Here is a 19000-nt window from a genome sequence, read left to right on the forward strand (position 1 = left end):
GACGGGCTATAACTAAATTAGTGTCACCTATATCCCGAGGCGGATTAGCAGTTCCAAACTTAACCTATTACATGTGGGCCGCCATACTACAGCAGATGTCCTTGTTAATCACTTCTAAAAATCCAGATCGAATAAGATCTCCTCACGACATTCCCTCTATCTATGAACTCGCATTAGGAGATTTAGCGCAGGGATTACTGCTAAGACAAATCGAGCCATCATATTATAAAAAGATAAAATTTAAAATTGTTACTGACGCATTTAAAATATGGACTAAAGTTACTAGAATATTATCAATACCTAAATACACCAAATACACACCTTTATGGCATAGCTCAATAATCCCGCAATATCTTAATGATAATATTACTAAACGTTGGGAAAATTTAGGCATCGTTACTATTGGCGACTTCCTAAATCCAGATGGTAGAATCACTTTTGAGGAGTTAAATCTTAAATATCAGATCTATCCCACAGATTATTTTAAATTTATTCAAATATACACATCACTAAGACAACATATCACAAACTTAAGTTTACAGACGGTAACACTATTAAATCTGATGCAAAAAATAACTGTAAGAATTAGTGATATCTACGGGATTCTTATAAACAACCATCCAGATGATTAAGAGAAAATAGAGGAGAGCTGGGTTAACAAATTAAATAATTCCAATGTGGATATAGATATGGTGCTACAATTATCCTCTAAAATCATACTGGCAAGTAACTTAAAAGCTCAAATTTATAAAACGGCTTGTAATCTATACTATACACCGGCTAAATTGTTCTCATGGGGCACGGCTAGTCATGACAAATGTCCAAGATGCGCGCTTGGTCCCGCAAATCTAGTACATATGTTTTATGACTGCCCGAAACTCGAACAGCTAAAAGAGAATATATGTAAATTTTGGGCTGAAATTTTTGGTCGGGAGATCCAAATATCAGCTGCCTTGGTTGTATTGGGTTATGATAGTTCTTTAGAACTCAATAATTCAGAAATATATACTACGTATCTATGTACAACTATATACAGAATTATGCTAGCAGCCAGATGGAAGGATACAGAGGCACCTACATTCCAGGGCTGGATGAATAGACTCCTTGCTACATATAAGCTAGAAACAGCAATATACAAAACTAGAGGGAAAAATCCAGAGCTAAAGGGGAATTGATCTGGGCTCCTATAACTAGATGGTATAATCAGCAAAGGGCCTGATTTTAAACCCAACTGAATCCAGCAAGAATAATTGTCGAATGTTATGTTATGTTATGTTAATTCTGCTTATATAGCGCATGGCTACCCCAGCAATGGGGCGTCCCAGCGCTGCGGACATACCTAGAAGCAGTGCAACACAACAGAGAAAGTGGAGCTAGATGGAAGAGAACAGCCAAGTTTTAATCTGTTTGCGGAACAGCAGGTGGTTAGAAGTGGCCCGAGCCCCAAGGGGGATCGAATTCCACAGCTTCGGCGCCAGATGCCTAAAAGAGCGACCACCAGCTCGGCACCTACGGATCTTAGTCGTGCGTGCCAGTGACAGGTCGGCTGAACGAAGGGCGCGCGAGGGGACATAGAAGGAACAGAGTCCCAGCAAGGTTTGAGGGGCGGTATTATACAGGATTTTATGCATTAGACAAAGGCTTTTGAACTGGATACGTTGTTTAACGGGAAGACAATGTAACCGATGGAGGATAGGGGAGGAATCTAATATATATAGAAGTATGGACGAAGATAATGAGGATACAATGTATGTTGAATATTTACTGTATTTATGTTTAGCTTTACTATATATCATTATACCTGTCACATAAAACACAAAGATAATTAGTACTACTAATTGTATTTAATGTATTATCTACAGTCTCCTAAGCGTTCCTGTATATTATCTACTGTTGTAAATTTAAAGTTTGCTCAATAAAAATTTAAAAAAAAAAAAAAAAAAAAAGGAGCTGTGTGGTGGGTACATCGGTGGAGCTGTGTCGATGGAGCTGTGTGGTGGTTGCATCAGTGGAGCTGTGTGGTGGGTACATCGGTGGAGCTGTGTGGTTGGAGCTGTGTGGTGGGGGCATCAGTGGAGCTGTGTGTTGGGTGCATCGGTGGACCTGGGTGGTGGGTGCATCTGTGGAGCTGTGTGGTGGGTGCATCTGTGGAGCTGTGTGGTGGGTGCATCTGTGGAGCTGTGTGGTGGGTGACTCTGTGGAGCTGTGTGGTGGGTGCCTCTGTGGAGCTGTGTGGTTGGTGCCTCTGTGGAGCTGTGTGGTGGGTGCCTCTGTGGAGCTGTGTGGTGGGTGCCTTGGTGGAGCTGTATGGTGGATGCCTCGGTGGAGCTGTGTGGTGGGTGCATCGGTGGAGCTGTGTGGTGGGTGCATCGGTGGAGCTTTGTGGTGGGTGCATCGCTGGAGCTGTGTGGTGGGTGCATCGCTGGAGCTGTGTGGTGGGTGCATCGATGGAGCTGTGTGGTGGGTTCATCAATGGAGCTGTGTGGTGGGTGCATTGATGGAGCTGTGTGGTGAGTGCATCGGTAGAGCTGTGTGGTGGGTGCATCGGTGGAGCTTAGTTGGTGCATCGGTGGAGCTGTGTGGTGAGTGCATCGGCGGAGCTGTGTGGTGGGTGCATCGGCGGAGCTGTGTGGTGGGTGCCTTGGCAGAGCTGTGTGGTGGGAGCCTAGGCGGAGCTGTGTGGTGGGTGCCTCCGCGGAGCTGCGTGGTGGGTGCATCGGCGGAGCTGTGTGGTAGGTGCTTCTGTGGAGCTGTGTGGTGGGTGCATCTGCGGAGCTGTGTGGTGGGTGCATCTGCGGAGCTGTGTGGTGGGTGTATCTGTGGAGCTGTGTGATGGGTGCATCGGTAGAGCTGTGTGGTGGGTGCCTCGGTGGAGCTGTATGGTGGGTGCCTCGGTGGAGCTGTGTGGTGGGTGCATCGGTGGAGCTGTGTGGTGGGTGCATCGGTGGAGCTCTGTGGTGGGTGCATCGGTGGAGCTGTGTAGGTGGAGCTGTGTGGAGGTTGCATCAGTGGAGCTGTGTGGTGGGTGCATCGGTGGAGCTGTATGGTGGGTGCCTCGGTGGAGCTGTGTGGTGGGTGCATCAGTGGAGCTGTGTGGTGGGTGCATCAGTGGAGCTGTGTGGTGGGTGCATCGGTGGAGCTGTGTGGTGGGTGCATCGGTGGAGCTGTGTGGTGGGTGCATCGGTAGAGCTGTGTGGTGGGTGCATCGGTGGAGCTGTATGGTGGGTGCCTCGGTGGAGCTGTGTGGTGGGTGCATTGGTGGAGCTGTGTGGTGGGCGCATCGGTGGAGCTGTGTGGTGGGTGCATCAGTGGAGCTGTGTAGGTGGAGCTGTGTGGTGGGTGCATCGGTGGAGCTGGGTGGGGGTGCCTCGGTGAAGCTGTGTGGTGGGTGTCTCAGTGGAGCTGTGTGGTGGGTGTCTCGGTGGAGCTGTGTGGTGGGTGCCTCAGTGGAGCTGTGTGGTGGGTGCCTCAGTGGAGCTGTGTAGTGGGTGCATCGGTGGAGCTGTGTGGTGGGTGCATCGGTGGAGCTGTGTTGTGGGTGTCTCAGTGGAGCTGTGTGGTGGGTGCCTCAGTGGAGCTGTGTGGTGGGTGCCTCAGTGGAGCTGTGTTGTGGGTGCATCGGTGGAGCTGTGTGGTGGGTGCATCGGTGGAGCTGTGTGGTGGGTGCATCGGTGGAGCTGTGTGGTGGCTGCATCACTAGAGCTGTGTGGTGGGTGCCTCGGTGGAGCTGTGTGGTGGGTGCCACGGTGGAGCTGTGTGGTGGGTGCCTCGGTGGAGCTGTGTGGTGGGTGCATCGGTGGAGCTGTGTGGTGGGTGCATCGGTGGAGCTGTATGGTGGGTGCCTCAGTGGAGCTGTGTGGTGGGTGCATCGGTGGAGCTGTGTGGTGGGTGCATCGGTGGAGCTGTGTGGTGGGTGCATCGGTGGAGATGTGTGGTGGGTGCATTGGTGGAGCTGTGTCGGAGCGGTGTGGTGGCTGCATCGCTGGAGCTGTGTGGTGGGTGCATCTGTGGAGCTGTGTGGTGGGTGCCTCTGTGGATCTGTGTGGTGGGTGCCTCTGTGGAGCTGTGTGGTGGGTGCATCTGTGGAGCTGTGTGGTGGGTGCATCTGTGGAGCTGTGTCGGAGCGGTGTGGTGGTTGCATCGCTGGAGCTGTGTGGTGGGTGCCTCTGTGGAGCTGTGTGGTGGGTGCCTCTGTGGAGCTGTGTGGTGGGTGCATCGGTGGAGCTGTGTGGTGGGTGCATCGGTGGAGCTGTGTGGTGGGTGCATCAGTGGAGCTGTGTAGGTGGAGATGTGTGGTGGGTGCCTTGGTGGAGCTGTATGGTGTGTGCCTCGGTGGAGCTGTGTGGTGGGTGCATCGGTGGAGCTGTGTGGTGGGTGCATCGGTGAAGCTGTGTGGTGGGTGCATCGGTGGAGCTGTGTGGTGGGTGCATCGGTGGAGCTGTGTGGTGGGTGCATAGGTGGAGCTGTGTGGTGGGTGCATCGGTGGAGCTGTGTGGTGGGTGCATCAGTGGAGCTGTGTGGTGGGTGCATCAGTGGAGCTGGGTGGTGGGTGCATCGGTGGTGGTGGGTGTGTCGGTGGAACTGTGTGGTGGCTGCGTCGGTGGGGCTGTGTGGTGGGTGCATCGGTGGAGCTGTCTGGTGGGTGCCTCGGTGGAGCTGTGTGGTGGGTGCCTCAGTGGAGCTGTGTAGGTGGAGCTGTGTGGTGGGTGCACCGGTGGAGTTGGGTGGTGGGTGCATCGGTGGAGCTGTGTGGTGGGTGCATCGGTGGAGCTGTGTGGTGGGTGCATCGGTGGAGCTGTGTGGTGGGTGCATCGGTGGAGCTGTGTGGTGGGTGCTTCGGTGGAGCTGTGTGGTGGGTGCATCTGTGGAGCTGTGTGGTGGGTGCATCGGTGGAGCTGTGTGGTGGGGCATCTGTGGAGCTCTGTGGTGGGTGAATCGGTGGAGCTGTGTCGGAGGAGCTGTGCGGTGGTTGCATCATTGGAGCTGTGTGGTGGGTGCATCAGTGGAGCTGTGTGGTGGGTGCCTCAGTGGAGCTGTGTGGTGGGTGCTTCGGTGGAGCTGTGTGGAGGGTGCATCGGTGGAGCTGTGTGGTGGGTGCATCGGTGGGGCTGTGTGGTGGGTGCACCGGTGGAGCTGTGTGGTGGGTGCATCGGTGGAGCTGTGTGGTGGGTGCATCGGTGGAGCTGTGTGGTGGGTGCATTGGTGGAGCTGTGTCGGTGGAGCTGTGTGGTGGCTGCATCGCTGGAGCTGTGTGGTGGGTGCATTTGTGGAGCTGTGTGGTGGGTGCATCGTTGGAGCTGTGTGGTGGGTGCCTTGGTGGAGTTGTGTGGTGGGTGCCTCGGTGGAGCTGTGTGGTGGGTGCCTCGGTGGAGCTGTGTGGTGGGTGCATCAGTGGAGCTGTGTGGTGGGGGCATCTGTGGAGCTCTGTGGTGGGTGCATCGGTGGAGCTGTGTGGTGGTTGCATCAGTGGAGCTGTGTGGTGGGTGCATCGGTGGAGCTGTGTTGGTGGAGCTGTGTGATGGTTACATCAGTGGAGCTGTGTGGTGGGTGCATCGGTGGAGCTGTGTCGGTGGAGCTGTGTGGTGGGTGCATCGGTGGAGCTGGGTGGGGGGGTGCCTTGGTGGAGCTGTGTGGTGGGTGCCTCGGTGGAGCTGTGTGGTGGGTGCCTCGGTGGAGCTGTGTGGTGGGTGCCTCAGTGGAGCTGTGTGGTGGGTGCATCGGTGGAGCTTTGTGGTGGGTGCATCGGTGGAGCTGTGTGGTGGGTGCCTCGGTGGAACTGTGTGGTGGGTGCCTCGGTGGAGTTGTGGGGTGGGTGCCTCAGTGGAGTTGTGTGGTGGGTGCGTTGGTGGAGCTGTGTGGTGGGTGCGTCGGTGGAGCTGCATGGTGGGAGCCTCAGTGGAGTTGTGGGGTGAGTGCCTCGGTGGAGCTGTGTGGTGGGTGCATCGGTGGAGCTGTGTGGTGGGTGCCTTGGTGGAGCTGTGTGGTGGGTGCATCTGTGGAGCTGTGTGGTGGGTGCATCGATGGAGCTGTGTGGTGGGTTCCTCAGTGGAGTTGTGGGGTGGGTGCCTCGGTGGAGCTGTGTGGTGGGTGCCTCGGTGGAGCTGTGTGGTGGGTGCATCGGTGGAGCTGTGTGGTGGGGCATCTGTGGAGCTCTGTGGTGGGTGCATCGGTGGAGCTGTGTGGTGGTTGCATCAGTGGAGCTGTGTGGTAGGTGCATCGGTGGAGCTGTGTCGGTGGAGCTGTGTGGTGGTTGCATCAGTGGAGCTGTGTGGTGGGTGCATCGGTGGAGCTGTGTGGTGGGTGCAATGGTGGAGCTGGGTCGTGGAGCTCTGTGGAGCTGTGTGGTGGGTGCATCGGTCGAGCTGTGTGGTGGGTGCCTTGGTGGAGTTGTGTGGTGGGTGCCTCTTTGGAGCTGTGCGGTGGGTGCGTCGGTGGAGCTGTGTGGTGGGGGCATCTGTTGAGCTCTGTGGTGGGTGCATCGGTGGAGCTGTGTGGTGGTTGCATCAGTGCAGCTGTGTGGTGGGTGGAGCTGTGTCGGTGGAGCTGTGTGGTGGTTGCATCAGTGGAGCTGTGTGGTGGGTGCATCGGTGGAGCTGTGTGGTGGAGCTCTGTGGAGCTGTGTGGTGGGGGCATCGGTGGAGCTGTGTGGTGGGTGCATCGGTGGAGCTGTGTGGTGGGTGCATCGGTGGAGCTGTGTGGTGGTGCATCGGTGGAGCTGTGTGGTGGGTGCATTGGTGGAGCTGTGTCGGTGGAGCTGTGTGGTGGCTGCATCGCTGGAGCTGTGTGGTGGGTGCATCTGTGGAGCTGTGTGGTGGGTGCATCGTTGGAGCTGTGTGGTGGGTGCCTTGGTGGAGCTGTGTGGTGGGTGCCTTGGTGGAGCTGTGTGGTGGTTGCATCAGTGGAGCTGTGTGGTGGGTGCATCGGTGGAGCTGTGTTGGTGGAGCTGTGTGGTGGTTACATCAGTGGAGCTGTGTGGTGGGTGCATCGGTGGAGCTGTGTCAGTGGAGCTGTGTGGTGGTTACATCAGTGGAGCTGTGTGGTGGGTGCATTGGTGGAGCTGTGTCGGTGGAGCTGTGTGGTGGGTGCATCGGTGGAGCTGGGTGGGGGGTGCCTCGGTGGAGCTGTGTGGTGGGTGCAATGATGGAGCTGTGTCGTGGAGCTCTGTGGAGCTGTGTGGTGGGTGCACCGGTCGAGCTGTGTGGTGGGGGCATCTGTGGAGCTCTGTGGTGGGTGCATCGGTGGAGCTGTGTTGGTGGAGCTGTGTGGTGGTTGCATCAGTGGAGCTGTGTGGTGGGTGCATCGGTGGAGCTGTGTCGGTGGAGCTGTGTGGTGGGTGCATCGGTGGAGCTGGGTGGGGGGGTGCCTTGGTGGAGCTGTGTGGTGGGTGCCTCGGTGGAGCTGTGTGGTGGGTGCCTCGGTGGAGTTGTGGGGTGGGTGCCTCAGTGGAGTTGTGTGGTGGGTGCGTCGGTGGAGCTGCGTGGTGGGAGTCTCAGTGGAGTTGTGGGGTGCGTGCCTCGGTTGAGCTGTGTGGTGGGTGCATCGGTGGAGCTGTGTGGTGGGTGCCTTGGTGGAGCTGTGTGGTGGGTGCATCTGTGGAGCTGTGTGGTGGTGCATCGGTGGAGCTGTGTGGTGGGTTCCTCAGTGGAGTTGTGGGGTGGGTGCCTCGGTGGAGCTGTGTGGTGGGTGCCTCGGTGGAGCTGTGTGGTGGGTGCATCGGTGGAGCTGTGTGGTGGGGCATCTGTGGAGCTCTGTGGTGGGTGCATCGGTGGAGCTGTGTGGTGGTTGCATCAGTGGAGCTGTGTGGTGGGTGCATCGGTGGAGCTGTGTCGGTGGAGCTGTGTGGTGGTTGCATCAGTGGAGCTGTGTGGTGGGTGCATCGGTTGAGCTGTGTGGTGGGTGCAATGGTGGAGCTGTGTCGTGGAGCTCTGTGGAGCTGTGTGGTGGGTGCATCGGTCGAGCTGTGTGGTGGGTGCCTTGGTGGAGTTGTGTGGTGGGTGCCTCGGTGGAGCTGTGCGGTGGGTGCGTCGGTGGAGCTGTGTGGTGGGGGCATCTGTTGAGCTCTGTGGTGGGTGCATCGGTGGAGCTGTGTGGTGGTTGCATCAGTGCAGCTGTGTGGTGGGTGCATCGGTGGAGCTGTGTCGGTGGAGCTGTGTGGTGGTTGCATCAGTGGAGCTGTGTGGTGGGTGCATCGGTGGAGCTGTGTGGTGGAGCTCTGTGGAGCTGTGTGGTGGGGGCATCGGTGGAGCTGTGTGGTGGGTGCATCGGTGGAGCTGTGTGGTGGGTGCATCGGTGGAGCTGTGTGGTGGTGCATCGGTGGAGCTGTGTGGTGGGTGCATTGGTGGAGCTGTGTCGGTGGAGCTGTGTGGTGGCTGCATCGCTGGAGCTGTGTGGTGGGTGCATCTGTGCAGCTGTTTGGTGGGTGTATCGTTGGAGCTGTGTGGTGGGTGCCTTGGTGGAGCTGTGTGGTGGGTGCCTTGGTGGAGCTGTGTGGTGGGTGCATCGGTGGAGCTGTGTCGGTGGAGCTGTGTGGTGGGTGCATCGGTGGAGCTGGGTGGGGGGTGCCTCGGTGGAGCTGTGTGGTGGGTGCAATGATGGAGCTGTGTCGTGGAGCTCTGTGGAGCTGTGTGGTGGGTGCATCGGTCGAGCTGTGTGGTGGGGGCATCTGTGGAGCTCTGTGGTGGGTGCATCGGTGGAGCTGTGTTGGTGGAGCTGTGTGGTGGTTGCATCAGTGGAGCTGTGTGGTGGGTGCATCGGTGGAGCTGTGTCGGTGGAGCTGTGTGGTGGGTGCATCGGTGGAGCTGGGTGGGGGGGTGCCTCGGTGGAGCTGTGTGGTGGGTGCCTCGGTGGAGCTGTGTGGTGGGTGCATCGGTGGAGCTGTGTGGTGGATGCATCAGTGGAGCTGTGTGGTGGGTGCATCTTTGGAGCTGTATGGTGGGTGCCTCGGTCGAGCTGTGTGGTGGGTGCAGAGTACTTGTGATATCATCTGTTTGCAAGAAACCCATATCCCATTTGGGGAGATTAAACAATTAAAAATACCTGGGTATCAAATACTAATCACAACAACTCAAACCACAAGAACTAGGGGAGTCATAATATTAGCTAGAACTAGACTGGGCAGCCCGGTACGTAAGAAAGCCGATGATCACGGGCGATGGGTCATTGTCCAACTGGGAATTGGTATTACAATCTGTTCAATATATGGCCCTAATCTTGACGACCCCACTCTATTTGTTGAAATAGAAATGGAATTAGCATCGTGGCCAAGTACCCTGATTCTTTGTGGAGATTTTAACTTGACATTTAACCAAAACTTGTCCCTTCAGAGCCAATATAAATACTCGGGTCGGAAACCCAGGGTGTTCAGGGCAGTAACAAACTTAATTCAAACCCACAACCTCCAGGATATATGGTTGCTTAAAAAGGGTAAAGATCCAGGATATACCTTTTTTTCTTACCCACATCGAAAGTATGTCCGTATCGATTATTTTTTTACAACTCCAGATATAGCCTCAAATACCTTCATTGTTAAAGACCCGAAAACAATATCCGATCCTAATGCCATATATATTACAACGGAAATACCGGGATTCAATCGGGCCCACACACAATGGTCATTTGATAGGAAACTATTAGCTAACCAGGAATATATAGATCATATAGCCCAATGGACAAAGGAATATTTTGATATAAATCAATATAGTGCTTCACGATTTAATGTCTGGGACAGCTATAAGGCGGCACTAAGAGGGGAGACTGCCACATTTGTTGCCACCCGTAAGAAAGAACAAATGAGAACTCATAACCAACTAATCAATGAATTAACACACCTAGAATACAAACATGCTAACCAAATACAACATAATGAACATGCCGAGGATACCCTAAGAAAGATTCTAGTCCTCAAGGCAGAGCTTAATAACATGCTAACTACTAAAGCCGCTGAAATTTTTCAAGTTCATCGAAAGGAAGCCTATGAGGTGGGGGAAAACGTTGGGAAACATCTTGCTCTAAAAACACGGCAGATTCAATCCTATAATACAATAAAAAGTATTAAACATGATGGCCACGAATTTACTACTCAAAAAGAAATTGCTAATTGCTTTAAAGAATATTATCAAAAACTATACCAAAATGAAGATGTACATACAGCCCAAGAGATTAAGGAGTTTGTAGCTAACTGGCTTAGTGAAAACAATATGTCAGGTCCAATGGTACTCAGGATCTCACGATGCTCTATAGGGTCCACCTCTCGACAGCCCCTGGGTCTGAATGAGAACAGACGCACAGGAATGATCGAGCGAGGGATAATCAGGAAGGTAAGGGAGGGAACAGCGGGGAAGGGAAGCTGAAACGAGAACAAGGCACCATGAGACAAGCACAGACTAAATATGCAATGCACTTAGCAGAAACATGTAGCCCCACCCTTGTGTGAATTGAATGAGTAATACCTGGTAGGAATAAGTGGGAGGCTTTGCCTGGCAATCAAAAAAGGTTGAATAGGATGATAAGTCTAGAATACAAGAACCTATGGTCAGTATCTTCACTCAGCAAGATTCATAGTACATTACACATTTCACAGTACTACATACCAACGTAAATGTAAAATGGGGCTTCAACAGGGGTCAGTATGGAAGTTAGCCTGCCAGGCGAAGCTCATAAGCCCCTGTTGTCAGAAAGAAAGAAAAGGAGACAACAGTTATTGTCTTCACTCCCGAATTTGCATTGCCCGGTTACTTCACCTGACAATACACTATGCTGTGCACAAGGAGTACTCTAAAGTCCTGGGTCCTGAAGCGATAGAGACTCACAAACAAAGCAAAACCAACAATGTCTTCCGTTTGGCTGTTGAACCACAGAATATTTGCACCTTTGAGAATACAATGTCTCTATGCAGGTAAGTCCGTTATACCCCCTTTGGAACAAGGCAAATGCACGGGGGATGTCTGAAAGAACAATAGCCCTGGAAGTCTGAAATCAGGTTGAACCCAGAGCAAGGAATGGCAGTTCACAGAAACAGTGTTCCCACGAAAATCCACACAACAGCTAACACTGTAAAAACTGCCTGGAAACCGGCGTCTCACTAGCCAGTGAAACGCTAGAGCCTCAGCCGAGAACTCCACTGAAAAGGGAAGCGCCAGCCGACGCCACCCCTAGACAGAAGCGGAACGCTTCTATTGCACTCACCAGCCGGTACTGAGTACACTCGCAAAAGGATACGCTGGAAACTCACGATCTTACCACGATCAGGATCGGAACCAGAATCAACGGCGGGCGCTTCTGTTTCCTCGCCGGTAATGTTCTCTGCGCGTGTGACGTCATCACACGGGCGTCGCGCGCGCAGACCCTGGAAACATGGGAAATGTAGTTTACGTTTAGTTTAGATCGCGTCTCAAGGCAGTGTTCGCGCCTAGCCTCCGCCGTGAGATCTAACAGTACATCCCTCTCCCGAAGAACACTGACAGAGACAAGGTTTGGCCGGGCAGCGTTGATGGAACATCCTCACAAACCTGGGTGCATGGACATTGGATGCAGGTTCCCAAGAATTCTCTTCATTACCGTAACCCTTCCAAGCCACCAAATACCACAATTTGGTGCGGTATATCTTAGAGTCCACAATCCCTCTCACCTCATAGTCTTCTTCGTTATTCACGGCAATCTCAGCAGGTACCAGTTTTCTGTGCATTCTCGTGGGTTTCACCAAAGACACATGAAAGGCAGGATGAATGCGTAAGGAGGATGGCAGAGCCAATTTAACCACCACCGGATTAATGAGTTTGATGATCTTGTACGGGCCTATATATTTGGGATTGAACACACTATAACGCTTAAAGCGTATGTTTTTGGTGGACAACCAGACGTAATCCCCCAACTTGTATATGGGCCCTGCTTGTCTGTGCTTGTCCTCATAGGCCTTGTACCTCGCTTTGGTCTGCTTTAACTGGTTTTTTACATGCTGCCATGACTTATGAATACTCTGTAGTCTTTCTTGTACCTCAGGGACAGTGGAGTTTGGTGCAGGATGGTGAAATGGCAAGAAATTAGGATGGAAACCATAGGTGCAGTAAAACGGAGCTGTCTTGGTGGAACCATGTACTGCACTGTTATAGGCTATTTCAGCTAGCCATAATCTATCTACCCAGTCTTCCTTGGTGACCTCAACATAGCATCTCAGATACTGCTTCAGTGTTTGATTGACCCTTTCAGTCTGCCCATCGGTCTGGGGGTGGAAGCTTGTGGAGGTACTAGATGTTATTCCTAAAGCTTTACACCATGTCTTCCAAAACCGTGCTGTGAACTGGCTGCCTCTATCTGATATAATCACTCGGGGTAACCCATGTAGACGTACTATGTTGGTGAGAATAAGTCTGGCCAACCCGCTGGCTGAAGGAACCTGTTTACATGCGATGAAATGAGCCATCTTGGTTAAATAGTCAACCACCACCAGAATTGCAGTGCACCCCTGATCTTTTGGCATACCCACTACAAAATCCATGGAAATGTTTTCCCAAGGCAACTCAGGAGTGGGAAGGGGTTGTAGCAATCCAGCCTGTCTAGAGTGTTGTACCTTCATTTGACTACAGATAGGACACTCAGCCACCCACTCAGCCACGTCCTTCCGAATGTTAGGCCACCAAAACTGTCGTAGAATTCTCTCCAGAGTTTTACTGATTCCATTATGGCCTGCGCACGGTGCACTGTGGCACCACTGGAACACCTGTTTTCTTAAGGATTGGAGGGGCAACAGCAGCTGTCTCTGTCTCATCGGAAGACCCTGAACCATCTTCCACTCGTTGTGTTCACTCAACCATTTCTTCCATGCTTCATTCTGAATGTTTCTATTTACACTTCTGAGGAACATCTGGGTACAGGTGACACCAATCACCTTTTTTGGGTCGATTATGGACTCCTCCCTTGCGTTGATTTGTTCTGTCTTGGTGAATTGCCTTGATAAAGCGTCCGCCTTTCTGTTATCCTTTCCTGGTCGGAATGTGACGATGAAGTCGAAGTCTGCAAAATGCATCATCCAACGCATTTGTCTAGGTGTTAAATGACGTGCAGCAGTCATGTATTGCAGGTTACGATGGTCGGTAAACACAGTTACTACATGTCGTGCTCCCATTAAGTGATGTCTCCATTCCAGGAAGGCGGTTCTTATAGCCAACAGTTCCTTTTCCGCAATCACATAATTCTGCTCAGCAGAATTCAGGGTACGAGAGAGGTAAGCAACAGGATGTAACTGGCCGGTGTCAGAGTGACGTTGGGACAATACTGCTCCTACCGCCGTGTCAGAAGCATCCGCTTCTACGATAAAAGGTTTACTAGGATCCGCGTGCACCAGCACCGGAGCAGAAACAAAAGCCTTCTTGAGGTCATCGAAACCTTTCTGGGCCTCCTCCGTCCACTCGAAGGGCACCTTCTTTCTCAATAACCTTGTCATTGGGGAGGCCATTGCTGAGAAGTTTTCAATGAACCGACGATAGAAGTTCGCGAACCCGATAAAACATTGAATGTCCCTTACGGACTTGGGTATGGGCCAGTTCTTTACCGCTAGGACCTTTCTTTCAGACATTTCCTGACCATGAGGAGTGAGTACCACCCCTAGAAACTCCACCGATGTAGAATTAAATTCACACTTACTGAGCTTGCAGTAGAGTTGATGTTCCAGTAATGTTTAAATACAGTCTTTACATGTTCCACATGTTGTTCGGTGCTGTTCGAATAAATCAGGATGTCGTCAATATAAACAACAACGAAACGATCTAAATATCTTTTGAGTACATCATCTAGAAAAAATTGAAATGCGGCTGGCGCATTACAAAGCCCGAAAGGCATCACCATGTACTCGTAAAGTCCAAAACGAGTCTTGATGGCCGTCTTCCATTCATCACCTGAACGTATCCGAACCAGGTGATATGCCCCCTTGAGATCCAGTCTTGTGAAAACAACGGCATCTTTAACTTGTTCTAATAACACATTGATGAGCGGAAGGGGATATTTATTCTTGACCGTAATGGCATTTAGAGCCCTATAGTCTGCACAAGTGCGGAGTTCTCCATTAGCTTTCGGGATGAAGAACAACGGGGAGGCTGCTGGGGATTTGGATTCTCTGATAAACCCGATCTTCAGGAGCTTGTCTAAGTAGTCACGGAGATGTAGGGTTTCCGGCTCAGTAAGTGCATAAACTCGCCCCGCTGGGATCTTAGCACCTGGAATCAGATCTATTTGACAGTCGTACGACCGGTGTGGGGGTAATGTTTCCGCCTTCTTTTCGCTGAATACCTCCGCCAGTTCGCGATATTCAAACGGTAGTTCTACATCTTGTTCAGCAGCGGTAGCGATGTAATGTATACCAGCTAGACCATACGCAGGTCCTGATTTCACAGAGTAACAGTTTTGCTGACAGTATTCAGACGTGAAGTGTACGGTTTGGTTTTCCCAATCTATGGTAGGGTTGTGTCTACGCAACCATGGAAGACCCAAAATCATTCCATACTGAGGTGCATGAATGATATTAAAAGACAGTCTTTCCTGATGTTCAGTAACCATTGTCATACCCAGCTCTCTGGTTTGCAATCGAATAGGACCTGAATCCAACTTTCGGCCATCCACAGCATATACTGCTTCGGGAATCTCTTTTTCTACGAGAGTTAGACCTAACCCGATGGCCTTGGCATGATCCATGAAGCACCCTGTGGCTCCCGAATCCAACATTGCTTTTATCGTTAGTACCTTCTTTTGTACTTCCAGCCTCACATCCACGAAAAATTGCAGGCCATCTTGTCTCTCAACTCCGTCCAATGAAGGGATAATGAACGTACTTGAAGGACTCCCTTCCTCCACCTTCAAGCTTTCTCGTTTCCCGACTCCTTTTCAGCTGCCACCACCGACACCTTTTTGTAAACTGTTCTTGTTTTGTTTCTGTTAGGGCATTCCCGAATGAAGTGTCCCTTCCTACCGCAATACAAACATAAGCCTTTCTTCCTTCTATATTCCCTTTCCTCCGTAGTTAAAGGAGACCTCACTGCTCCTATTTCCATGGGTTCAGGTGTAGATTGGCTTGCTCCCTCCGACCCCCTGGGATTCTCATATCTTGGGGGTAACCGATCCTTTCTACGATTGTCACCCTTACGATCACTTAGACGATGATCTAATCTCAGGACTAAGCTGATCATGTCTTCACAGGTACTGGGCTGAGGATCAATCTGGGCAAGGACATCCTTCATTTCCTCGGTGAGGCCATTATAGAAAATGGCATGTCTCTTTTCTTCCGGCCAATCCATTTCTGTGATAAGCCTTCTAAAATCGTTGAGATAGGTTATCAAATCTCTATTACCCTGTTTCAGTCCTAGCAACTCCCTGTCTGCTGTTAATGTAGCTGACCTGCGATTGAAAGTTTTTTCAAAATCGGCCCTAAAAGCCTCCCAGTCCCTTAACAAAGGATCATCCCTCTTCACCAATGGTACTGCCCACTGTGCAGCATTCCCTGCTAAATACGAGATGAGATAAGCAACTCTGGAGTGATTGGTATTGAATATCTTGGGTTTGCAGGAAAAATGCAGTAACACCTGTGTAAGGAACACCTGCACTTTGCCACTGTCCCCATGGAAACGTTCTGGAGGGGCTAGGGGGATCGGGCGGGAACTTCCACTACGACAGATGAGGCCTGCTGAGTACCAGCACTGAAAGGGTTACGACTCAACCTATCCACTTGAGCCTGCAGTGCAGCTGTCTCTGTCCTGGATGCTTGCAACTCTGTTTGAACCAGCGCCAGGGCTGCTAATATGTCATCCATTGTGGACATTGTATCGTGAAATCGGGAGGACTGAAAGTCTTGGGCCGTTGATTCTGTCAGGTCCAATGGTCCTCAGGATCTCACGATGCTCTATAGGGTCCACCTCTCGACAGCCCCTGGGTCTGAATGAGAACAGACGCACAGGAATGATCGAGCGAGGGATAATCAGGAAGGTAAGGGAGGGAACAGCGGGGAAGGGAAGCTGAAACGAGAACAAGGTACCATGAGACAAGCACAGACTAAATATGCAATGCACTTAGCAGAAACATGTAGCCCCACCCTTGTGTGAATTGAATGAGTAATACCTGGTAGGAATAAGTGGGAGGCTTTGCCTGGCAATCAAAAAAGGTTGAATAGGATGATAAGTCTAGAATACAAGAACCTATGGTCAGTATCTTCACTCAGCAAGATTCATAGTACATTACACATTTCACAGTACTACATACCAACGTAAATGTAAAATGGGGCTTCAACAGGGGTCAGTATGGAAGTTAGCCTGCCAGGCGAAGCTCATAAGCCCCTGTTGTCAGAAAGAAAGAAAAGGAGACAACAGTTATTGTCTTCACTCCCGAATTTGCATTGCCCGGTTACTTCACCTGACAATACACTATGCTGTACACAAGGAGTACTCTAAAGTCCTGGGTCCTGAAGCGATAGAGACTCACAAACAAAGCAAAACCAACAATGTCTTCCGTTTGGCTGTTGAACCACAGAATATTTGCACCTTTGAGAATACAATGTCTCTATGCAGGTAAGTCCGTTATACCCCCTTTGGAACAAGGCAAATGCACGGGGGATGTCTGAAAGAACAATAGCCCTGGAAGTCTGAAATCAGGTTGAACCCAGAGCAAGGAATGGCAGTTCACAGAAACAGTGTTCCCACGAAAATCCACACAACAGCTAACACTGTAAAAACTGCCTGGAAACCGGCGTCTCACTAGCCAGTGAAACGCTAGAGCCTCAGCCGAGAACTACACTGAAAAGGGAAGCGCCAGCCGACGCCACCCCTAGACAGAAGCGGAACGCTTCTATTGCACTCACCAGCCGGTACTGAGTACACTCGCAAAAGGATACGCTGGAAACTCACGATCTTACCACGATCAGGATCGGAACCAGAATCAACGGCGGGCGCTTCTGTTTCCTCGCCGGTAATGTTCTCTGCGCGTGTGACGTCATCACACGGGCGTCGCGCGCGCAGACCCTGGAAACATGGGAAATGTAGTTTACGTTTAGTTTAGATCGCGTCTCAAGGCAGTGTTCGCGCCTAGCCTCCGCCGTGAGATCTAACACAATATGTCTCAAACTGTCAGTGACGAAGTAAGGAATGAACTAGATAAAGAGATCACTAAAACAGAGGTCGAATTAGCAATAGCAGAATTAGCTTCAGGGAAGGCAGCAGGGCCTGACAAGATTCCTCTAGACCTATACAAAATACTAGGAAAGACTATAACCCCATTTATCCACGATTTATTTTTAGGCATACAGTGGCACGGAAAAACCCCAGAATCATGGCGACAAACAAACATAGCAGTCTTTGGGAAAAAGGACAAACCCCCTGAATTAACCACATCCTATAGACCAATCTCACTGATTAATTCAGATTCTAAAACCTATGCAAAAATTCTTGCTAATAGACTTGGTAAATATATTGAACAACTAGTATCTCCTTGGCAACACGGGTTTATTCCCGGCAAAAGCACCACTGACCATATACGCCGAGTTATAACATTATTCGATATAATGAAAATAGAACGAGGTCAAATGTCTTTGATTTTATTAGACGCTGAAAAGGCTTTTGACCGGGTCTCATGGTTGTACTTGTGGGAGCTTTTAGCCCTTAATAATATTGGCCCTGGGTTCGTAAAATCACTGAAAGCACTATACATAGAACCTAAAGCCAAAGTTCTGACGGGAGGAAGTGAGTCAGAAAATATAGACATTCAGAGAGGGACTCGACAAGGGTGTCCGTGTTCACCACTTTTATTTGCTTTATATATTAACCCCTTAATTATTAAATTATTAACATCACCAAGGATCACCCCAGTCAAGACTAGAATATATAATACAAAAATATTAGCCTATGCCGATGACATAGCGATTTTAACAACTAATCCTACTGAGGCGATAGAGGAAATCGGAGTAGTGACTAAAATATTCGGCCAGTACTCAGGGTACTCATTAAATAAAGACAAAACGATGGTTGTCTGCACCGATAACACGCCATATATAAGTCAACATAGAGTTGGACATGCAAAATACTTAGGGGTCAACATTTCACCAAATACCAACGAAATGATTACACTTAATTATGATCCTGTAATCACAAAAATAAAAAAAGATCTCTTTAGAGTCAATAACCTTCATTTATCCATAATTGGTAGAACTAACTATATTAAGATGACAATCTTTCCAAAATTACTATATTTATTTCGGGCAATTCCCTTCCTTATTGATAACACTTACATTAAGAAGATAGACCAGTTAATATCATCATTTATTTGGAACTATGGGAAGACAAGACGGGCTATAACTAAATTAGTGTCACCTATATCCCGAGGCGGATTAGCAGTTCCAAACTTAACCTATTACATGTGGGCCGCCATACTACAGCAGATGTCCTTGTTAATCACTTCTAAAAATCCAGATCGAATAAGATCTCCTCACGACATTCCCTCTATCTATGAACTCGCATTAGGAGATTTAGCGCAGGGATTACTGCTAAGACAAATCGAGCCATCATATTATAAAAAGATAAAATTTAAAATTGTTACTGACGCATTTAAAATATGGACTAAAGTTACTAGAATATTATCAATACCTAAATACACCAAATACACACCTTTATGGCATAGCTCAATAATCCCTGCAATATCTTAATGATAATATTACTAAACGTTAGGAAAATTTAGGCATCGTTACTATTGGCGACTTCCTAAATCCAGATGGTAGAATCACTTTTGAGGAGTTAAATCTTAAATATCAGATCTATCCCACAGATTATTTTAAATTTATTCAAATATACACATCACTAAGACAACATATCACAAACTTAAGTTTACAGACGGTAACACTATTAAATCTGATGCAAAAAATAACTGTAAGAATTAGTGATATCTACGGGATTCTTATAAACAACCATCCAGATGATTAAGAGAAAATAGAGGAGAGCTGGGTTAACAAATTAAATAATTCCAATGTGGATATAGA

Source organism: Lissotriton vulgaris, chromosome 3_1 (assembly GCF_964263255.1).
Source record: "Lissotriton vulgaris chromosome 3_1, aLisVul1.2, whole genome shotgun sequence".
NCBI classification, from domain to species: domain Eukaryota; kingdom Metazoa; phylum Chordata; class Amphibia; order Caudata; family Salamandridae; genus Lissotriton; species Lissotriton vulgaris.